This window comes from Myxine glutinosa, unplaced genomic scaffold, assembly GCF_964187855.1.
Source record: "Myxine glutinosa unplaced genomic scaffold, kmMyxGlut1.1 SCAFFOLD_732, whole genome shotgun sequence".
In the NCBI taxonomy this organism is placed as follows: domain Eukaryota; kingdom Metazoa; phylum Chordata; class Myxini; order Myxiniformes; family Myxinidae; genus Myxine; species Myxine glutinosa.
Window position 1 is genome coordinate 97,444 of NW_027616827.1, and position 13,159 is coordinate 110,602.

General features: G+C 37.8%; 1 long non-coding RNA gene across 1 annotated transcript; it reads right to left on the reverse strand.

Annotated features, from left to right (window-relative positions):
- Positions 1-1,400: 1,400 nt before the first annotated feature.
- LOC137419293 (uncharacterized) lies at positions 1,401-11,994 on the reverse strand. The gene is made up of 3 exons (XR_010982820.1): positions 11,965-11,994; positions 2,935-3,020; positions 1,401-1,434 (listed from the first exon to the last, which is right to left on the reverse strand). It is a non-coding gene; the product is annotated as an uncharacterized LOC137419293 (long non-coding RNA).
- Positions 11,995-13,159: the final 1,165 nt, after the last annotated feature.

The window sequence follows — 13,159 nt, forward strand, 5'->3', positions numbered from 1 at the left end:
CGGCCTAGTGTCAGGTGTGTGTATATCTTCTTTATTTATTAGACACCGTACGGATGTAAATGAACATTCGTTTTACTCTGAATGTGTTGCACATCATGTGCAGCGAATTTACCTCCCTGTGCCCTGTATTTATTGTTATAAAAAAAAAAAATGCTTCTGTATACCGCCCTTGAGGCTCGGTTTGCAAGCCACCATCTACAATTCCAATAGAAGACCCTACTCTTTTATGGAAAATGTTTTTCGAGTGTGTTATCCTCATAGATAGACTGTAGTGAACACACATTTGTGTTAAATGATTGGCCTTTAAACCCTACCCTTATGAAGGGGAGCTGACATCTGACATTGTGTATTATATGGTAGATTATATCCAAAATTTGTCAAAGTTACATTTAACATTTCACTTGAAATCAAGACAAACCTGGCTTTTTATTTTATGAGGAGTTTTAAAAGGGGGTGAGAGGTGGATTTGCACGACTGCTGCCCATTCATTTATTCTCCAGTGCCATTCCTGGTGCTCTATGATCCGCGTCCTTTTGGGGCAACGCGACATGACAAATATGACAAAAGAACGCAATCCGCGTCCTTTTGGTAATGTGACAATGTAAATGCGACTTTAGGCTCCAGTGGATTATGTATCCAGAAGTTGAGAAGTTTAAAAGTTGTTGGTACTTGTTCATTTTAGCTATTATAGAAGCACAAAAACATGAAAACATACCTTGAATTTCCAAACACGCTCAGGAATAATTTTATTATGGAGGTAATTTATTGAGTTACAATATACTACCCAAAAATAAACAATCAACCTGTGGTTACATTTTACAACTTTGAGCTGTTGGCAGTCGTCCCCGACTCTGTCATTATTAGTCCCATACTGGATTCACCGGCGGGGACTATATAGGTTTACTCTCCATCCGTCTGTCTGTCTCAACTGTGGTTTTCCAGACTTTTCCCCCATTCCCTTCAACATATTCAACTGAAACTTGGTACATGGCTTTATTATGACAAGTTACAGAACACGTTCGAGTTTCAGCGCGATTCGTCAATTTTTCAGTTATTCCCTTTTTGGACTTAGAAAATATCACACCTGTAGGGGACATGTATTGCAAAGCAATTCTCGCTCTTGTTCCCCTTCTTTCTCATTTGATTTATGGATTCAACGATTCAACAATAAATGTTTTACATATTTATGCAATTTCTGACTATGCTTTAAACAAAATTCACCTGTCTTATTCCACCATTACTAGTTCTATATAAACTTTCACTCCTTTTCTACATACCCCACGAATGTCTCCCAGGAGAGCTGCAGTAATGATCCCAAATAGCCCTCCAAGTATATTGAGAACTGTGGTAGCCCAAAGGAGGTGATGAATAGAGACAATGGACCAGCAGCCAGAAACTCCCTCGTACAGATAATATGATCCAGAAGTATGGGCCCTGGGCAAGGTGTGAGACATAAATGATGGAAATGAGCAAGAGAAAGAAAAAAGGAAGGGAGGGTGGATTAGGAGCAGTGATGAAGGCTGGAAGGAGCAGGAGGGATGAGGACGAGATGATATGAAGAATGGGAATTGAGGAGTGATGAAACATTGAAAGCAGTTGATCGAGAGAAACTTTATTACATTTTTTACTTTGACCGAAGGCTCTTGTGATTTATATTAAATTTCCTTCAACTATGAGAAATACAATTTGTACACATCAGTGTACTGTATACTCAACATGAATTAGAAAGACCTTACTTGGCAAAGGCCAAATGTAGTATAGTATATAGAATAAGAACCTGGGATTTAAACTTAATGAGACATTACATCAGAGGGGAACACAAACCAAGCTAACCTATAGAAACAGGAAACAGTGCTTCCTTGTGCAAATTTAAATATGTGAAATAAAATTTCCCTTATTCATTTATGATTCGTTTAGCCACAGGAATAATACAGAAATCATGTACAATGTCCTGCCAGAATTAAATGAACACCTCTGATATTAAACTATATTTTAATATGTGTAATATGAACACAAATAGATGGACTACACGTATTAGTATTTTTTATAATGTTCCTTAGCATATACAGGACTTGAACACAAGATGGCATTGAATCAATGATATTCTGTGTGAGAGTCTGATCCAGATTTTGACAAATGTGGAGTAGATTCTCTTGCAGCTGTTGTGTATTATTTGCCAAAGTTTGGCTTTTCTACAGCTTCCAATCCATGTGTTCCAAGACACGTCTTGTGACATTAATATGAGGACTCTGTGGTGCCCAGGGAAGAAGTTGCATCGCATTTCGTGTCATCCAGACAAAGGTGATGCTGGACATTTGGCATGTAGGGAATCACAAATTTTTCCTGGGCATCACGGTGTCCTCACGTGAACACCATTAGATGAGTCAGTCTTGGAACATATTCTTTCAAAAATACAAGAAAAAAATGGAAAATATTTTCTCATACAAATATTGTTTGACAGACAAAAAAATAATAATAAAAAAAAAAGCCACAAAATATTATTGTTTGTGCACAAAATACAGGGAGCTTTCAAAAATACAACTTCTGCCCCATAATATGCAAGTGCTGCAATAAATTATACTTAATATTTGGAAAAATCTGGATTTGGTCATCAGAAACAATATCCGTGATTTGATGCCTTCATATATTCAAGAACTATATGATGCCAATTGACATCCAAGCAGACACTAATATATGTAGTCAGTTTGATTGTAGTTGTATCACAGATTGTTAAAATAAACATGGTGTACAATCATGGATGTTCAGTATACGAGTATTCTGGCAAGGCACTGTCTAAGTGAAAGCTTTTTGTAGGAGTGGCATCAAGTATGACGTTTCAATGAGTAGGACACATGCAATGAGTGAATCCGTTTGACATCAACGACAATAAGTGAATGTGCAGCAGAATCGTGCAAATGAACAGGAAAATCTCACTTGCTGCAGGAGTATAAATCACAGCAGTAACAGCTCTGACTGGGCACCTGCAGTAAACATGACCCATCAGCCCTGATGCAGCGTACCTGCACATGCATACATTGTGAGAAAGAGGAAATTGGAATGAAAATGCTCATTATCGAAAAATCAAACATATCTTCCCTCACCCACTCCCAACACCGCCAAAAAAAATGTGAAAAAAGGGAACTTAGAGATTGAAGATGTGAATAGCAATAAGTGACGATAAGTTACAAGAAAGACAATTTAACAATGCAGAGATTCACTGGGCTAGATAGATTGTATTTTAAATGCAAAATTTATAACCCTATTACATTGCTGCACAAAGCTGCCTGGGTGCGACATAAATTTTTAAACGCCTTAGAATGAACGATAGAGATTAAAATATATGTAGGTATGGGCAAAAACACCCTCAGGAGGTGGTGTGCCTGAGTTGGACATAATAGGCATGCAAGGTATAAAATCAACCCATGGTTGAATTAGGTGTAATATGCATGTAAGGTTAAAATAGACCACTTTGTTAAAATGGTTAAACAGGCCAACTTCATTGAACTGTGTTTAAAGCCACCCACCTGAGCTAGTTGAGCCCATATGCCTTTTAGCGCATCACAGTCAGTGCAAAATGTGATTAAGTCCATTCAGGCACACTAGTTAAGCATTTGGTTTGAGGCAAGGCCGAAAAAGAAATGCAAAAATTTGATCTTGAAACACATTTTCTGTGGTTGTTGATGCTGCAAAAAATCTGTGCTTTCTTCACACATTACAGTTAACTGAGACAGGTTTGTTGCAATTTAATTGTTGAAAAATTATAGAACGAACCCATAATTTAAGTGCCCAGACCCAGGCACTAAAAACTGTCATAAAAATGATAATTCCTCCGGGTGCCATCTTTAAAAAATTGAGTTTACAAGTGCCGGCCCCTGGATATATATATATATATATATATATATATATATATATATATATATATATATATATATATATATATATATATATATATATATATATATATATATGTATATATATATGTATATATATATATGTATATATATATGTATATATATATATGTATATATATGTATATATATATATGTATATATATATATATATATATATATATATATATACACTACCAGTCAAAAGTTTTAGAACACCTCAGTTTTTCCAGTTTTTATTGAAATTTACGCAGTTTAATGTCTCAATGTACTCTGAAATTAAGCATAGAACGAATAAACAATTGGAGATAAAAAGAAATCATAGAATCATTTTGTTTAACAAAATTTAATCTCAATATTTGACTCAGCAAAGTAGCCACCTTTTGCAGATATAACCGCCGAACACACTCATGGCATTCTGTCTACCATGGAAATCAAATATTGTTCGGGAAGTTCTTCCCAACACTGTTGCAGAAGTTCCCACAAATGTGTTGCACTTGGAGGTTGATTTGCTTTCACCCTTCTGTCCAGTTCATCCCAAATCAGCACGATGGGGTTTAAGTCTGGAGACTGTGCTGGTAATTCCATGATTTGAAGCCTACCGTCTTGTTCTTTTCCTCGAAGGTAGTTTTGACATAGCCTGGAGGTGTGTTTAGGGTCATTATCTTGCTGTAGGATGAACCCCTGACCAACTAGGTGTATACCAGAGGGTATGGCATGGCGCTGCAAAATGCTGCGGTAGCCCTTTTGGTTCAGGGTGCCAGTCACTGTGCAAGTCGCCGACTCTGGATCCAGCAACAGAGCCGCAGACCATCATGCTTCCTCCTCCATGTTTGACAGTTGGTGTCACACACTTAGGAACCATCCTTTCGCCTACTCGATGGCGTATAAAAATCCTGCGTGATGAACCAAAGATTTCAAATTTTGATTCATCGGTCCACAAGACCTTCTTCCAGTCTTCAGTAATCCACTGGAGGTGCTCCATGGCCAAGGCAAGCCTCTTTTTCTTATTTTGCCATCTTCGCAATGGCTTTCTTACTGCCACTCGACCCGTCAAACCTGCTGCTCGAAGTCTTCTCTTCACAGTTGAAACTGAGACTTGCTTACTTCGACCAGTGTTAAGCTGTGCTTGAAGCTGTTGTCCTGTGAGCCGCCGATCACGCAAGCTGTTGACTCTCAGAAACTTGTCTTCTGATTCTGTTGTTGCTTTGGGTCTGCCAGACCTCTTCCTGTCAGAGTTTCCTCCAGTTTCCAAGTGCCTTTTGATGATGTAAGAAACTGTACTCACTGACACCTTGGCTTTGTTTGCAATTTCTCTAAAGGAAAGACCTACACTTTTAAGGGTTATAATGGTATATATATATATATATATATATGGATTATATGGTATATATACCTTTGTACCATTTCAGGTTATTCACTGGACTTGAATTGCTTAAATTTCAATGAAAACTGGAAAAATTGAGGCATTCTAAAACTTTTGACCAGTAGAGTGTTACTTGAAGAACGGGGTGGGGGGGGGGGGGGAGGTGGGGGGGGGGGGTGGGGGGTTGGAAGACATAGGGTGAAGAGAGAGCAAAATTGGAGACGAGGCAGCAAAAAGGTGCGAGACCACCGCCTGTGATGTTAAAGCAACAGATATTATGCTCCTGACTCATCATAGGAGATTCCAATAACTTTGAAAGCCTTAGATTTCACATCATCAAGGAGAAACAGATGTGATGCAAGGGATTCAGCTGATCATTGAGAGCAATACTACAATGGACTATGGACAAAAGCTCAGTGAGCAGCAGAAATGAAGAAGATATGTGAAAATAACCTTCTTCAAACGTGTATATGCAAGTTTTCTGTTACAAGTCACTATTTTAGGGCAGAAACGTCTGTGTTTCATCAAATAGTGCGTATTTACCTTGGACATAGCAAAACAACACATATAACACAACACATTTGATTCATGTAAAAATACTCTTATTTTCTTAATCAAAGCCTTTTCAAAGGCTTGTCGTTTCTGCACGTTTTCTGTTGCAAGTCACTATTCTAGTTCAGAAACTATTCCAGTTCACTATTCTAGTGTGTGTTTCATCAAATAATGTGCATTCAGCTTGTACACAGTGAAACAACACATATCACACAAGACACATTATTCGTGCAAAACCAGCCTTGTTTGCTAAATAGAAACGTTTTTGACAAAAAGGTGGTTGTTTGTGTATGCTCTCTGTTGAAAGTCACCACTCCAATTTAAAAATGCATAGGTGTCATTAAATAATGCTTATTTAGCTTGAACACAACAAAACAACGCATATTAAACAACTAATTTTGCCTTGATCATGCAAAACAGCCATGTTTTCTTAACGGAAACGTTTTTGAGAAAAAGATAGATTGTTTGCGCACGTTTTGTTTGTTGCAAGTCACTTTTGAACAAAACAGTGTGAGTCTCGACCTTGTTTATACACACTCCAAAGCCGCACATATTACACAACAAATCCTGCCTTGTTCATGTAACAACATCCATGTTTTCTTAACGGAAGCGTTAAAAAAACAAAAATTATTTGTGCACGTTTTTTTTTGTTGCAAGTCACTTTTGAACAGAAAAGTGTTTTGTCCACCTTGTACACAGCAACACAACACATATTACACAATAAACAATATTCGTGCAAAAACAGCCGTGCTTGCTAAATAAAAGCGTTTTTTGACACAAGGGTTTGTTGTTTATGCACGTTTTCTACTCCAAATCACGATTCTTGTGCAGAAACTTACGTTTGCAAAAAGTTTGTTAAAGCAAAGCAAAGCTTGTTAAAAGAGCAAAAATTAGATTGTTAAAAGATTAGATTAGTTAAAAGATTGTTAAAATTGTTAAAAGAGCAAGCAAAAAGCTTGTTAAAAGAAGCGTTTTTGACACAAAGGTTTGTTGTTTCTGCACATTTTCTGTTCAAAATCACTATTCTTGTGCAGAAACGAATGTTTTTCATAAAAGAATGTGCATTTATCTTGTGAACAGCAAAACAACACAAATTACACAAGAAACCATATTCGTGCAAAAATAGCTTGGATTGCTAAAGAGAAGCGTTTTTGATACGAAGGTTTGTTATTTCTGCACATTTTCTGTTCCAAATCACTATTCTTTTGCAGAAACGTATGTTTTTCCTAAAATAATGTGCATTTAGCTTGTGAACAGTGAAACAATACATATTGCACCACAAACCTTGTTCAGGCAAAAACAGCCTTGTTATCTTAACAGAAGCGTTTTTTGTCGAAAAGCTTGTTGTTTGTGCACATTTTCTGTTGCAAGACATTATTCTCGTTGTGTCTCTACTTTGTTTGTACACAGCAGAACTACACATATTACAAAAAGCATAACAACACATATTACACAACAAATCTTACCTTATTCATGCAAAAACAGCCTCCTTTTCTTAACAGAAGTGTTTCTGCCAAAAAGCTTGTTGTTTGTGCACATTTTCTGTTGCAAGACATTATTCTAGTTCATAAAAGAGCGTGTCATAAAATAATGCGAATTTAGCTTGAACACAACAAAACAACGCACAACAACAAATGTCCTTGTTCATGCAAAAACAGCCATGTTTTCTTAACGGAGGCGTTTTTGACAAAAAGCTCATTTTTTGTGCACGTTTTTTTTAATGCATGTTACTTTTGTGCAGAAAAGTGTGCATGTCCACATTGGACACCGCAAAACAACACATATTACACAACAAACCTGATTCATGTAAAAAAAAAATAGTCTTGTTTTCTCGTCAGAAGAGTTTTTGACAAAAATATAGCTTGTTTGCGCACGTTTTGTTTGTTGCAAGTCACTTTTGAACAAGACAGGGTATGTCTCTACCTTGTTTGATCACAGAAAAACTACACATTTTGCACACAGCACAACAACACATATTACACAATAAATCATTCCTTATTCATGCAAAAACAGCCATGTTTTCCTAATGGAAGCGTTTTTTGAGAAAATGATAGCTTGTTTGCACACGTTTTGTTTGTTGCAAGTCACTTTTGAACAAAACACTGTGTGTCTCTACCTTGTTTGTACACAGCACAACAACACATATTACACAACAAAACTTACCTTATTCATGCAAAAACAGCCTCCTTTTCTTAACAGAAGTGTTTTTGCCAAAAAGCTTGTTGTTTGTGCACACTTTCTGTTGCAAGACATTATTCTCGTTCATAAACGTGTGTCATAAAAGAATGCGTATTTAGCTTGAACACAACAAAACAACGCACAACAACAATTCTTGCCTTGTTCATGCAAAAACAGCCATGTTTTCTTCACGGAAGCGTTTTTGACAAAAAGCTCATTTTTGGTGCACGTTTTTTTTTTGATGCATGCTAGTTTTGTGCAGAAAAGTGTGTGTGTCTACCGTGTACACCGCAAAACAACACATATTATACAACAAACCTGATTCATGCAAAAATAGTCTTGTTTTCTCATCAGAAAAGTTTTTGACAAAAAGATAGTTGTTTGTGCACATTTTCTGTTGCAAGTCACTATTCTAGTTCAGAAACGTGTGTGTTTCATCAAATAATGTGCATTTAGCTTGTACACAGTGAAACAACACATATCACACAAGACACGTTATTCGTGCAAAACCAGCCTTGTTTGCTAAATAGAAACGTTTTTGACAAAAAGCTGGTTGTTTGGGTATGTTCTCTGTTGAAAGTCACCACTCCAGTGCAGATACGCATATGTGTCATTAAATAATGCGTACTTAGCTTGAACACAGCAAAACAACGCATATTAAACAACAAATCCTGCCTTGATCATGCAAAACAGCCATGTTTTCTTAACAGAAGTGTTTTTGAGAAAATGATAGATTGTTTGCACACATTTTGTTTGTTGCGTCACTTTTCAACAAAACAGTGTGTGTCTCGACCTTGTTTGTACACAGCAAAGCCACACATATTACACAACAAATCCTACTTTGTCCATGTAACAACAGCCATGTTTTCTAAACGGGAGCGTTAAAAAAAAAATTGTTTGTGCACGTTTTTTTTTGTTGCAAGTCACTTTTGAACAGAAAACAGTTTTGTCCACTTTGTACACAGCAACACAACACATATTACACAAGAAACAATATTCGTGCAAAAATAGCCATGCTTGCTAAATAGAAGCATTTTTTTGACACAAGGGTTTGTTGTTTATGCACGTTTTCTACTCAAAATCACGATTCTTGTGCAGAAACTTACGTTTTTCATAAAATAAAGTGCATTTAGCTTGTGAACAGTGAAACAACACATATAACACAACAAACCTTATTCAGGCAAAAACTGCATTATTTTCTCATCAGAAGCCTTTTTGATAAAAAGCTTGTAGTTTGTGCAAGTTTCTTTTTGTTGCAAGTCACTTTTTAACAGAGGAGCGTTTGTGTCCATCTTGTACACAGCAAAAAGACACATATTGCAAAACAAACCTGATTCATGTTAAAATAGTATTGTTTTATTCATCGAATTGTTCATGACACAAAGGCACAAAGGCACGTTTCTGCACGTTTTCTGTTGCAAGTCACTATTCTAGTTCAGAAACGTGTGTGTTTCATCAAATAGTGTGCATTTAGCTTGAACACAACAAAACAACGCATATTGCACAAGAAGCCTAATTCAAGCAAAAAGAGCTTTGTTTTCTTAAAAGAAGCGTTTTTGACACAAAGGTTTGTTGTTTCTGCACATTTTCTGTTCAAAATCACTATTCTTGTGCAGAAACGAATGTTTTTCATAAAAGAATGTGCATTTAGCTTGAAAACAGCAAAACAACACAAATTACACAAGAAACCATATTCGTGCAAAAATAGCCTTGTTTGCTAAATAGAAGCGTTTTTGACACTAAGGTTTGTTATTTCTGCACATTTTCTGTTCCAAATCACTATTCTTTTGCAGAAACGTATGTTTTTCATAAAATAATGTGCATTCAGCTTGTGAACAGTGAAACAATACATATTGCGCAACAAACCTTGTTCAGGCAAAAACAGCCTTGTTATCTTAACAAAAGCGTTTTTGTCGAAAAGCTTGTTGTTTGTGCACATTTTCTGTTGCAAGTCACTATTTAGTTCAGAAACGTGTGTGTTTCATCAGACAATGTGCATTTAGCTTGTGCACAGTGAAACGTCACATAATTCCACAACAAACCATATACGTGCAAAACCAACTTTGTTTGCTTTATAGAAACATTTTTGACAAAATGCTGGTTGTTTGTGTATGTTCTCTGTTGAAAGTCACTACTCCAGTGCAGAAACGCATATGTGTCATAAAATAATGCGTATTTAGCTTGAACACAACAAAACAACACACAACAACAAATCTTACCTTGTTTATGCAAAAACAGCCATGTTTTCTTCACGGAAGTGTTTTTGACAAAAAACTCATCTTTTGTGCACGTTCTTTTTGATGCATGTTACTTTTGTGCAGAAAAGTGTGTCTCTACCTTGTTTGTACACAGCAAGACAACACATATTACACAACAAATCTTACGCGAGCGAAAGGGGGACTATGGTTTTCCCCTCCGTCCGTGTGTGCGTCCGTCCGTCCGTCCATGCGTGCGTGCGTCCATGCGTGCGTGCGTGTGTAAGCGAAGGACCGAATTCTAATTTGGTGTTTGGGTGTATCTACGTATAAGGAAGAACGCCATTGAAAATTGGGTCGCCACGTCAAAATCCAAGATGGCTGCCGCCATGTATGTCTGAACCTTGTGAGCGGAATATCTTGAAAAATAAGCGAAGTACCAATTTCTAATCTGGTGTGTGGGTGTATCTAGGCATAAGGAAGAACGCTGTTGAAAATTGGGTCGCCACGTCAAAATGCAAGATGACCGCCACCATGTATGTCTGAACCTTGTGAGCGAAATATCTTGAAAAATAAGCGAAGTACTAACTTCTAATCTGGTGTGTGGGTGTATCTAGGCATAAAGAACAACGCTATTGAAAATTGGGTCGCCACGTCAAAATCCAAGATGGCCGCCGCCATGTATGTCTGAACCTTGTGAGTGGAATATCTTGAAAAATAAGCGAAGTACCAACTTATAATCTGGTGTGTGGCTGTATCTAGGCAGAAGGAAGAATGCTATTGCAAATTGGGTCGCCACGTCAAAATCCAAGATGGCCGCCACCATATATATGTCTGAACCTTGTGAGCGAAATATCTTGAAATATAAACAAACTACTAACTTCTAATCTCGTGTGTGGGTGTATCTACGCATAAGGAAGAACGCCATTGAAAATTGGGTCGCCACGTCAAAATCCAAGATGGCCGCATTGCGTCTTCCACTTTGTCAACTCACATCACTTCATCGGCGGGGGACCTAGGCGTAACGCTTGTTCATGTTAATATAGTCTTGTTTTATGAATCGAATTGTTTATGACACAAAGGCACATTTCTGCACGTTTTCTGTTGCAAGTCACTATTCTAGTTCAGAAACGTGTGTGTTTCATGAAATAGTGTGCATTTAGCTTGAGCACAACAAAACAACACATATTGCACAATAAACCTTATTCATGCAAAAACAGTCTTATTTGGTAAATTGAAGCATTTTTGACACAAAGGCTTGTCGTTTCTGTACACTTTCTGTTGCAAGTCACTATTCTAGTGCAGAAACGTGTGTGTTTCATCAATAGTGTGTATTTATCTTGTACACTGCAAAACAACACATATTACACATGAAACCTTATTCTGGGAGGGGAGAAAATGGGGCAGTCATACGAAAAGGGTTGGGAAAAGGGGGGAATGAACAATAATTCCATGGGTGTGACGAGGATTCATTGGTTTATTCCACCCCATATTGCAGATGTTACCATATTGCTTCAGAGGACGATGCACCACATGTTCCATATTTCAGATGAACCTCATATTGCCCATATTTTTTTTATTTGACCACATCTATTTATTGTCATAATCGTTTTAAGATTAAAGGTATGACAACTGATGGAGATGACTGTAGATGTATGTGGACCATATTGCAGATGTTATATATAATTGACCCCTCATTGATGTGTTGTCATTATAAATGTCATAATTGTCATTTGTCATACCATTAATGATATGACTACATTGAGTGTGAAGTTTAAAAAAATACCTGTTGCTGTCCATATCTGCCATCCTCAATTATGTAGTTGCAGCGACCTTCATAGACTGGTCGTGGGTCCTGGGTGAAATGAGAAGACGGCCTTGTAAAGAATGTAAATTTGGGTTAATGCTCTTAATGTTAGGCCTGTGACTTCATGATACAAGGAAGAAAGAAGTGCATTTGGAAGGACACCTGTATCATGTTTGTTCATGCAATGTGCTAGTTTGTGCAGAGATGGCACATTTTCAAAAAAGTGAAAGAAAGAGCCATTCTTGGTAGGAGTGATTGCTATTGGCTAGGTTTGATCATATAAGTGTACTGAATTTAAAAATGGTTGTTACCAGGCTGAATTTTAGTTATTTGGCATCTGTAACATAAAAAAAATAAGATGGCCACCAAAATATATCATTGTAGTTATAAATGTACATATTTTCTTCTTCTTTCCGCAAACTAGCAATATATATCCAGTCTAGGACCCCAGTGCACTTGTAAATGAAAAATAAATTAAATTTGCATTAGTTACGAAGGTCATGGGGTTAACAGGGCAAAGGTCAAGGTCACTTAGAACAAAATTGCACTATTAATATAGCTTGTGTTACGTGGTCCCCTCGGTGAATACCTGGTCTCGGTGACCCCCGGACCGTGAGAGGAACTCCGCCAGCAAGCTGTATTATATATGCGCTTTCGCCACGCAATCTATATGAATTTCACCCAGGAGACAACTGATGTTCAAGGATATATTTCCAAAGGTAATGATACCATACAATTTCAATGACACAACCACGGAGATTTTCCCCGAGCAATCAACAATACACAACCATCAACAATATTTCAATGACACAACCACGGAGATTTTCCCCGAGCAATCAACAATACACTACCATCAACAATTCCCCAGCCACAATCAATTCCCTATGAGTAAGATGGCCATCTTATATATGTGTGTCCCGGTGAGTACTCACACCCCCTTTCGGTCTCTGCTCCTCACAATGTCTCTGGGCCCCTCCTGACCAAGATACTGGTCGGCGTCTCCGCACTCGGGCGGTTGAACGAACCCCGGGTGGACGTTTCTCCACCGGGCAGGTATCGTACCAGGCACCGTGGCTGCAGCCCCTCGTGGCCACGCGGAGCGGGTACGGTAGAGCAAGCCAAACCCCACGCCGCTTGCAAGGCGCGTTAGGCCCCAACGTGCGACCCGCACGCG